The 7,817-nt window shown below is 37.2% G+C and overlaps 1 non-coding gene across 1 annotated transcript; it reads right to left on the bottom strand.

Moving 5' to 3' along the window:
• Positions 1–1,432: 1,432 nt before the first annotated feature.
• Positions 1,433–1,539, bottom strand: LOC128296110 (small nucleolar RNA R71). The gene has a single exon (XR_008286658.1). It is a non-coding gene; the product is annotated as a small nucleolar RNA R71 (small nucleolar RNA).
• Between the last annotated feature and the right edge of the window lie 6,278 nt (positions 1,540–7,817).

The following is a 7,817-nucleotide window of genomic DNA, read 5'->3' as shown; positions in this document are numbered from 1 at the left end:
CTTGTTACTGTTTTCTGAATTATATGATAAATACTTGATTTGTTCTTAATTATGTGTTCTTAATTCTTACTTTAATATTCCAGGATATTGATTCAAGTATTGATGTGCTTATTCAGAGGAGAAAAAGTCACTGTCTAAGAGTAGATCTAGCATAATTAAGTGGAGTTGATTGCACCCCTAGACATAGGGCAACATAAATCTGCCAGATTAGGGTCAAACCTAAAAAGGGAATCTATAGATCGAGTTAATGCAACACTAGGGGTTTTAATTAGAAAGATATTTCAATTAATCAACCTAGGGTTAGATGTTGTTAGTCTCGAGAGAGGTAATAATATAAATTAGGGATTTCTATGGATCGAGTCAAGTGAATAAATCGTCTAGTTCAGTGTCAAATAACAAGAAAAGTCTAGGTGGATTTTTCCTTGGGTATTGTCTAAATCAATCAGTTTTCCCAAAGTATTTCCCCAATTTACTTCCTGTGCATTCTTAGTTTAGTTAATTAGTTTAGATAAAGCAAATCCCCTTATTTTTAGGCTAGATAATAAAAAGAAAGTTAATACTAGTACTTTTAGTTCCTGTGGGTTCGACATTCCGGTCTTGTTATAAGCTATACTACTGTTCGATAGGTACGCTTGCCTTTATCGTGATAATAGTTAGTTTTCAAGTACGATTAATCATAAATATAAAAATTATCACGCACATCAAGTTTTTGGCGCCGTTGCCGGAGAACTAAAATATTAGGAACGCTTAATTTTTATTACTTTAGCCATTTATTTTGTTACAATTTAATTCTATTTTTGTTTAAATTACTAAATTTTCTTTTTTTTTCTTCTGACAGGTTTTTATAGTTTATGACTAGAAGAAACCCGTTGGGACCATTACTTTTTGATAGAGAGATCGAAAGCACAGCTCGTAGAAATTGAAGAGAGATAAGACGAAGCCTACGATACATAGAGGAAGGGCAAGAGGACGATATTCAACCCACAACTGAGGAGATGGCTGATAATCATAACAATCCGCTACCTCCCGTGGCTGTTGCGGACCTAGAAAATCAGGATCCTGCTCATCGTATTATGTATGAGTATGTTAAACCTAGTTTAACAGGAGCTGGATCGAGTATAGTCAGACCTGCTATTGCTGCAAATAATTTTGAATTGAAACTTAACATGATTCAAATGATACAACAGTTTGTTCAGATTGATGCTTTGCAGGACAAGGATCCAAACACTCATTTAGCTAATTTTCTGGAACTCTGCGACACATTTAAAATCAATTGCATTTCTGATGATGCCATTCACCTTCGGTTATTCCCATTTTCATTAAGAAATAAGGATAAACAGTGTTTGAACTCGTTACCACGAGGTTCAATCACTATTGGGAACAAATGACCGAAAAATTTTTACTTAAATATTTTTCGCCGGCTAAAATGGCTAAATTGAGGAATGATATCTCTTATTTTATACAGATGGATCTAGAAACTCTTTATGACGCATGAGAGAGATACAAGGACCTATTGAGAAGGTGCCCTCACCATGGGTTACCTTTATGGTTACAGGTTCAGGCTTTTTACAACAGAGTGAACCCTTAACAAAGCAACTTACCGACGCAGCCGTCGGTGGAAATTTAAACAACAAAACACCTGAAGAGGCTTATGAATTTATTGAAAAGATGTCACTGAATAACTATCAGTGGCAAGTCATGAGAAAAAAGCCAATAAAAGCAGCTGGTGTTTTCAACTTCGACGCAGTCACTATGCTATCAAACCAGATAGAATTTTTAAATAAAAAGATTGATGGTTTATATGGTTCCACTCAGGTACATCCAGTGATGAGGTGTGATTCAAATGGAGGAATGCACAACCCAGATTATCCCCCCTTCAATCCTGGCACCGAAGAGGAGCAAGTCCACTATATGGGTAATAACTCTAGACCTCAAAATAACCCATATAGAAACACTTATAATGTAGGTTCGAGGAAGCATCCCAATTTCTCGTGAGGTGGTAAATGAAATCAAAGGCCACAACATCCTCCGGGTTTTCAACAACCACCTTATTAGTAGGAAAAGAACCCAAACCTTGAGGAGATGCTAACGAAATTCATAGCGGTATCTGAAACACGTTTCAAAAACACCGAGATAGCTCTTAAAAATCAGCAAGCATCAATTCAAGGGCTCAAAAATCAAATAGGCCAATTTGCAAAGATGATTTCTGAATGACCACAAGGTAGCTTGCCGAGTAATACTGAAGATAACCCAAGGGAGCAACTTAATGCAATTACTATTCGAGATGAAAAATGGATAGTTGAACCTGAGCCAGAATTGAAAGGATTGTGGTAAGTAATGGTAAAGATGAGGTGGACTACAATGAGTAAAAATTGGTAAGTAGAGGATATAAACCTCGTGTATCATATCCCAATGCGACAAGGAAAGACCACATAGACAAACAATTTGGTAAATTCTTTAAATTATTAAAGATGTTACATATTAACTTACCGTTTATTGAAGCTCTTTTACAGAAGCCAAATACAGTTAAATTTCTAAAGGAGCTTTTAGCAAATAAGCATAAGTTGGACGATACGTCGCATGTGGAGTTAAGCTCAGTTTGCTCAACCATTCTACAGAATAAGCTACCAAACAAATTGAAAGATCCAGGGAGTTTTACGATTGCTTGTTTAATTGGCAGTTTAGATATTAATAATGCATTGGCTGATTTAGGGGCGAGCATTAATGTCATGCCCTATAAAATGTTTAAACAACTAGGTTTTGGGAAACCCAAACAAACTAGGATGAGCATTCAGTTAGTAGATAAAACCATTCGATTTCCTAGGGGTATCATTGAAGACGTAAGTGTCAAAATCAATAAATTTATATTCCCAATTGATTTTGTTGTTCTAGACATGGCAGGGGATAGTGACGTGCCTTTGATTTTAGGACGACCTTTTTTAGCAACTGCTAGAACAAATATTGATGTTGGTACAGGTGAACTCACACTTCGTGTGGGTGATGCAACAATCACTCTTCAAGCTTGTAATTCGAGTAACACATCAAATATTGGGGGTGGTTATATAAATCATGCTACTAATACTGATCATGTGGTGCAACCTTCTTGGAAGGAAACACGTTCGAAGAGCATAAATGAGCCATGTTCAAGTAACAACAAAGAATCCATCTATGAAGAATAAAGGCTACAGATCGAGGAACTACACATAAATCAATTATATTTTTTTTGGTAAACTATTACTAAATAAATTTTCAATTTCCCCACTTAATTAAATAATTATAATTTGATGGCTAAAATTTTTAAATTATCTTTTCGTCACCTAATTGTTAAATTTTAATTAGTATAATAACAATTTTAGTCCTCAATTTTTATACTTTCTATCATTTTGGCCCTAATTATATATAAAAAGATAAAAAAATGATATTCTTTTTAAAAGTTTAGAAAATTATAAGAATTAAGATTAAAATAAAAGTGGATAAAATTTTCAAAAATAGATAAAACGAGAAAGAATGAGGGAAAATCGTTTATAAATCCTCCAAAGTTTTCTTTGTATATTATTTGTATAAAATATTAAATACCCATTCTTTGGAAAAAAAATTAAGTTGTTTATTAAGTGGATGTCCATCATATCAAGATAAGTTTGATATACTTTAAATTCTAATAGTCTGGACTAATTTCGGGATTGGGCCTACTAGGGTGTTAGTTTATTTGGGCTAGAATTTAGATTTAATATTTGGGTCCGATTTTATTTAGGTTAATTGGGTCCTAGGCTAAAGGACTTTTATTATATTGGTTTTTTATTTTGTTTTATTTGAGTTCTTTTATGGGCCCGGAGTTTTGTAAATGGGCATTGGTTTATTTAGTAATAGTTAACCAAAACCACGCCATGATGGACTCAATGTTTTATCAAATCAACTTAAGGTTGGAGACAAAGTACTATTAGATGCAGCAGACCCTCGTATTGCCACTTCTGAACCTAATGGAGCAATCTTTTTTATGGTACTTAACACTTTCCCATACGATACAGTCGATGTAACTCATTCCAAATTCGGCACTTTTAAGGTAAGTAGTACTCGTCTAAAACCTTATTTTGATAAGATTGATAGCAGAAATGAGGGCAGTAAACTCCTCGAACCACCATGACCATACAACGGAGAGGTAAGTTGAGCTTAGACTCTAAATAAGCGCTTCTCGAGAGGCAACCCGAGCACTAACAGTGTTAATTTTTATAAATTTTAGTTTTTAACATCTAAATCATTAACTAAGTCCTTGAGCACAGGTTTTCCAAATCCTACGGCTAGGCACACGGGTATGCCTTAGGAAGTGCTCATACCACGGGCGGCGACACGGCCGTACGATAAAGCTGTGTCAAAAGAGCAAAATTTTTCCCAAAACACAGGATTCGATACGTTGCCACAGCCGTGCAACATGGCCGTGGAAAATCCTGCCAAAATAACACGAGCGTTCGATACGCCCGTGCACACCACCCGTGGTTGAAACTATCAAAATAACACACGCCCGTGCCCACCACCCGTGGTCAAAATTGTCAAAATGACAGCCCGTGCCCACCATCGTGGTCGAAACTGTCAAAATAACACAGGGGTGGGAGTAGTGAACGAAGCAGGACACGGCTGTGCGACACGGCCATGTGTACCAACACGCCCAAAGAACACGGGCGTGGGCCGAATTCCAGACGCGCCTAAATTTGAAAACCACGAAACACACGGGGCTAAAATAAGGGCACACGGGCGTGCCCTACGGCCGTGTGCCCTAATATCTATATAAACCCCACTATTCATCATCACCTTTCCCAGTACCCTAACCCTAGCCGTCGCTCTCTCCGCCCCCGTCGTCATCTAAGTTCTGACCATCACCCCAAAATCCACCTTTTCTCCTCCCTTTTCCTCCATACGCATAAAAAATTCTCTCTTGTCCTCCCTTCCCTACACATTCTTCCACTCTTCTTTCCCCTTATCCCTTCCCTCTCACTTCTTCTGCCCACTACGCACCATCGCACCTCTTCTGACCACCACTCTCGATTTTCTTTCTTGCATCTTTCGCTCTATTTTGCTATTTTAATTTTACATATGAATGTTGACTTTCTCAGTTCATTTAGAAATTTTTTATTTCATGTTCTATATGATTATATTCTTAGTATTACTACTATTCTTGCTTTAACATTTTTAAGGTTCATTATGTGGCATTGCTTCAAATAGAACTTAGGAATATACTTTATAGATATTAGGACCATTTGTTTTGAATAGAATAGCTTTTATTTTAGTTTTTTTATTGTTCCATAGGCAGTATCACCACTTAGTTTTGACATGCTTGCATAATTTGTTCATATTATCTTACGAGTAAGTGATTATTTTAGACTATTATGATGATTACTTAATTTGGGGATTATCTTGATGATAAACTTGTATTTACAGATATCATGACAAATCCAAAAGGCAAGAAAACTGCGGTTCCTGCCTCGAAAAAAAGAAAAGGAGCAACATCCACCTCTGGCCTCACTGCGGAGATATGACACCCATTCCTCCAATTTTCACCAGGGCCCTAGGAGGAACTATTTCAGATTCTATAGGCTCGGCCCTTAGGTGTGAGCTGATGTATTGATTGGATCGTTCTAGAGCAGATCCAACTTGCTGATGCAGTCCGGGCTCTTCTGATTACTGGCCCATGGGGGCTTTTCTTCGAGATCGTCGAGTCGACATATCTTAAGCTCACATTAGAACTCTGTTCGACTTTCCACCTTCAATTTGTTATGACAGAGTTCGATGATTCTAGAATGGTCCAGTTCCGTCTCGGCAGTTTAGTTCGCTAGTTGAGCGTACCTGAGTTCGATGTCGCATTAGGACTATATACGGAGGATTTCATGAAGGACGACGACTTCGACAGTCTCCATCGCCGCATCCACTATTCTCCTTAAAATTGCTAGAAGGCCCTAGTCCCTACTTCGGCCACTTATGACCCTACCTGCTACAAGGCATCGGCTCTCGCCCCACCACTGAGATACTTACATGCCATCTTAGCCCACACCCTGACAGGATAGCGAGATAGTACCGGCTTCGTCAATACTAACGATGCCTATTTTTTATGGAGCATAGTTCATGGGCATATATTTGTCCTTGCTTATTTCATCGCCCTCGCCATTTGCCATCAGATAGAGCGACATAGGAAGGGAGTCATTTCCATCGGCCCTTATGTGACTCACCTGGCGCGGTACTTCGATCTCCTCAACACGGCAGCGCAATCATCCTCCCTCACCCTCATTGGTCAGATGTCCTCACAGTGTATCTCTAGTATGCTCCATATGAGGATGATTGAGCGACGATGTGGATTTGATCCTCCTCAGTATAGCCTCATTCAGTCAGCCGAGTAGGAGGACCTAGATGACATTACTGATAATGTCCCTCCACTTCACGAGAATCCACCATCTCAGCCACCACCTATTCATCGCCCAGTTCATGCGGCTGCTTCACTCTCTGACATCTCTGAGCGTCTCAGACGATTTGAGCAACAATGTCTTCAGCGCTTTGATCACATTGATGCAACCTTACATCAGATTTGTCAGCACCTTTACATCTCATCGCCATCCCCACCTCGCGAACAATCTGGCGATGAGGATTTTTGAAGACTTTTATTTATTATTTTTATTTTTATTTACTTTTATCTTTATTTATCTTTTTAAATTACTTTTTATTTTATTTATCTTTAATACTATTTTTACTTCATCTTTAGGTTTTACAATTTATATTAAGCAATTTATGTTTTCGGCCATTTCTTTACGAGTAATCATGCTACTTTATATTTCCTAAAGTGTTATTAATTCTATCGCAGTTATGAAGAGCTCCAAAGCTCATTATTATTTAGGAATTTTCAACTCCACTGGAAAAGGTTCTCCACGACTGTCATGCCCTGCTCGACCACGACCATAACCACTACCAGTTATAATATTCTTTTGGCACAGCATTTGTGGACTAACAACCTCTACCACCACCGGAGTGTCCTCCTCCAATCTTACCTTTGCCTTAGCCGATTACTTTTCATGACTCCAATTCAAGGATTCCATTTAACATTCAGGAAGTTTCACTTCTCTCCCAATCTTATGATCTTATATTTATATTTTTTAGTAAATCTATCTTTGTACATTGAGGACAATGTAAATCTTAAGTGTAGGGGGGTTATTTATATCACTATCAGAAAAATCCCTGAGTTGTGTCTTATTCTCACGTGACTCACTCATATCACTATTAGAATGAATTTTGATTAATTTATGATTTTTATTGATATGTCTTGAATTAAAACATAGGCATTTATGCATTGATTGTTTAAACTTTAAGTAATTAGAGAATCAAGCATGATAAGTTAATTTTTGAAAATTAAAAATTGCTAGGTTATTTCCCCAAGTTTAGGTATTATCTTGAAGTCGAAATTCACAAGATTAACATAAAAAAAAAACAAAATTTTTGTGAGATCTTGAGCCTTTAGAGCATATATTATTTCTTTCATTCTCACTTTCATTGTTGCTATGTGTGTGTCAATATTGATTTGTTATTCTAGAACTTGCTTCGATTATGCATGTCAAGACCACACCATTGATTTGATATGTCGAGATGATAAAAGCACTTAGGTTTAACCCACTCACTCCATAAAAGTCTACCTTCATAATTAACCCTTAGTGAACCCCCTTGAGCCTAACAAGCCATTCATTGATTTACCCTCAATATTAACCCATAACCCATTTTTGTTGAAATCCCCTCAATTAATTTGATCCCTATTTTTGTCGAGATTTGATTTGAATAAATTGCTTAGC

This window comes from Gossypium arboreum, chromosome 7, assembly GCF_025698485.1.
Source record: "Gossypium arboreum isolate Shixiya-1 chromosome 7, ASM2569848v2, whole genome shotgun sequence".
Classification (NCBI taxonomy): domain Eukaryota; kingdom Viridiplantae; phylum Streptophyta; class Magnoliopsida; order Malvales; family Malvaceae; genus Gossypium; species Gossypium arboreum.
Note: the sequence above shows the minus strand (reverse complement) of the source record. Positions and strands in the feature narration are given on the sequence as shown.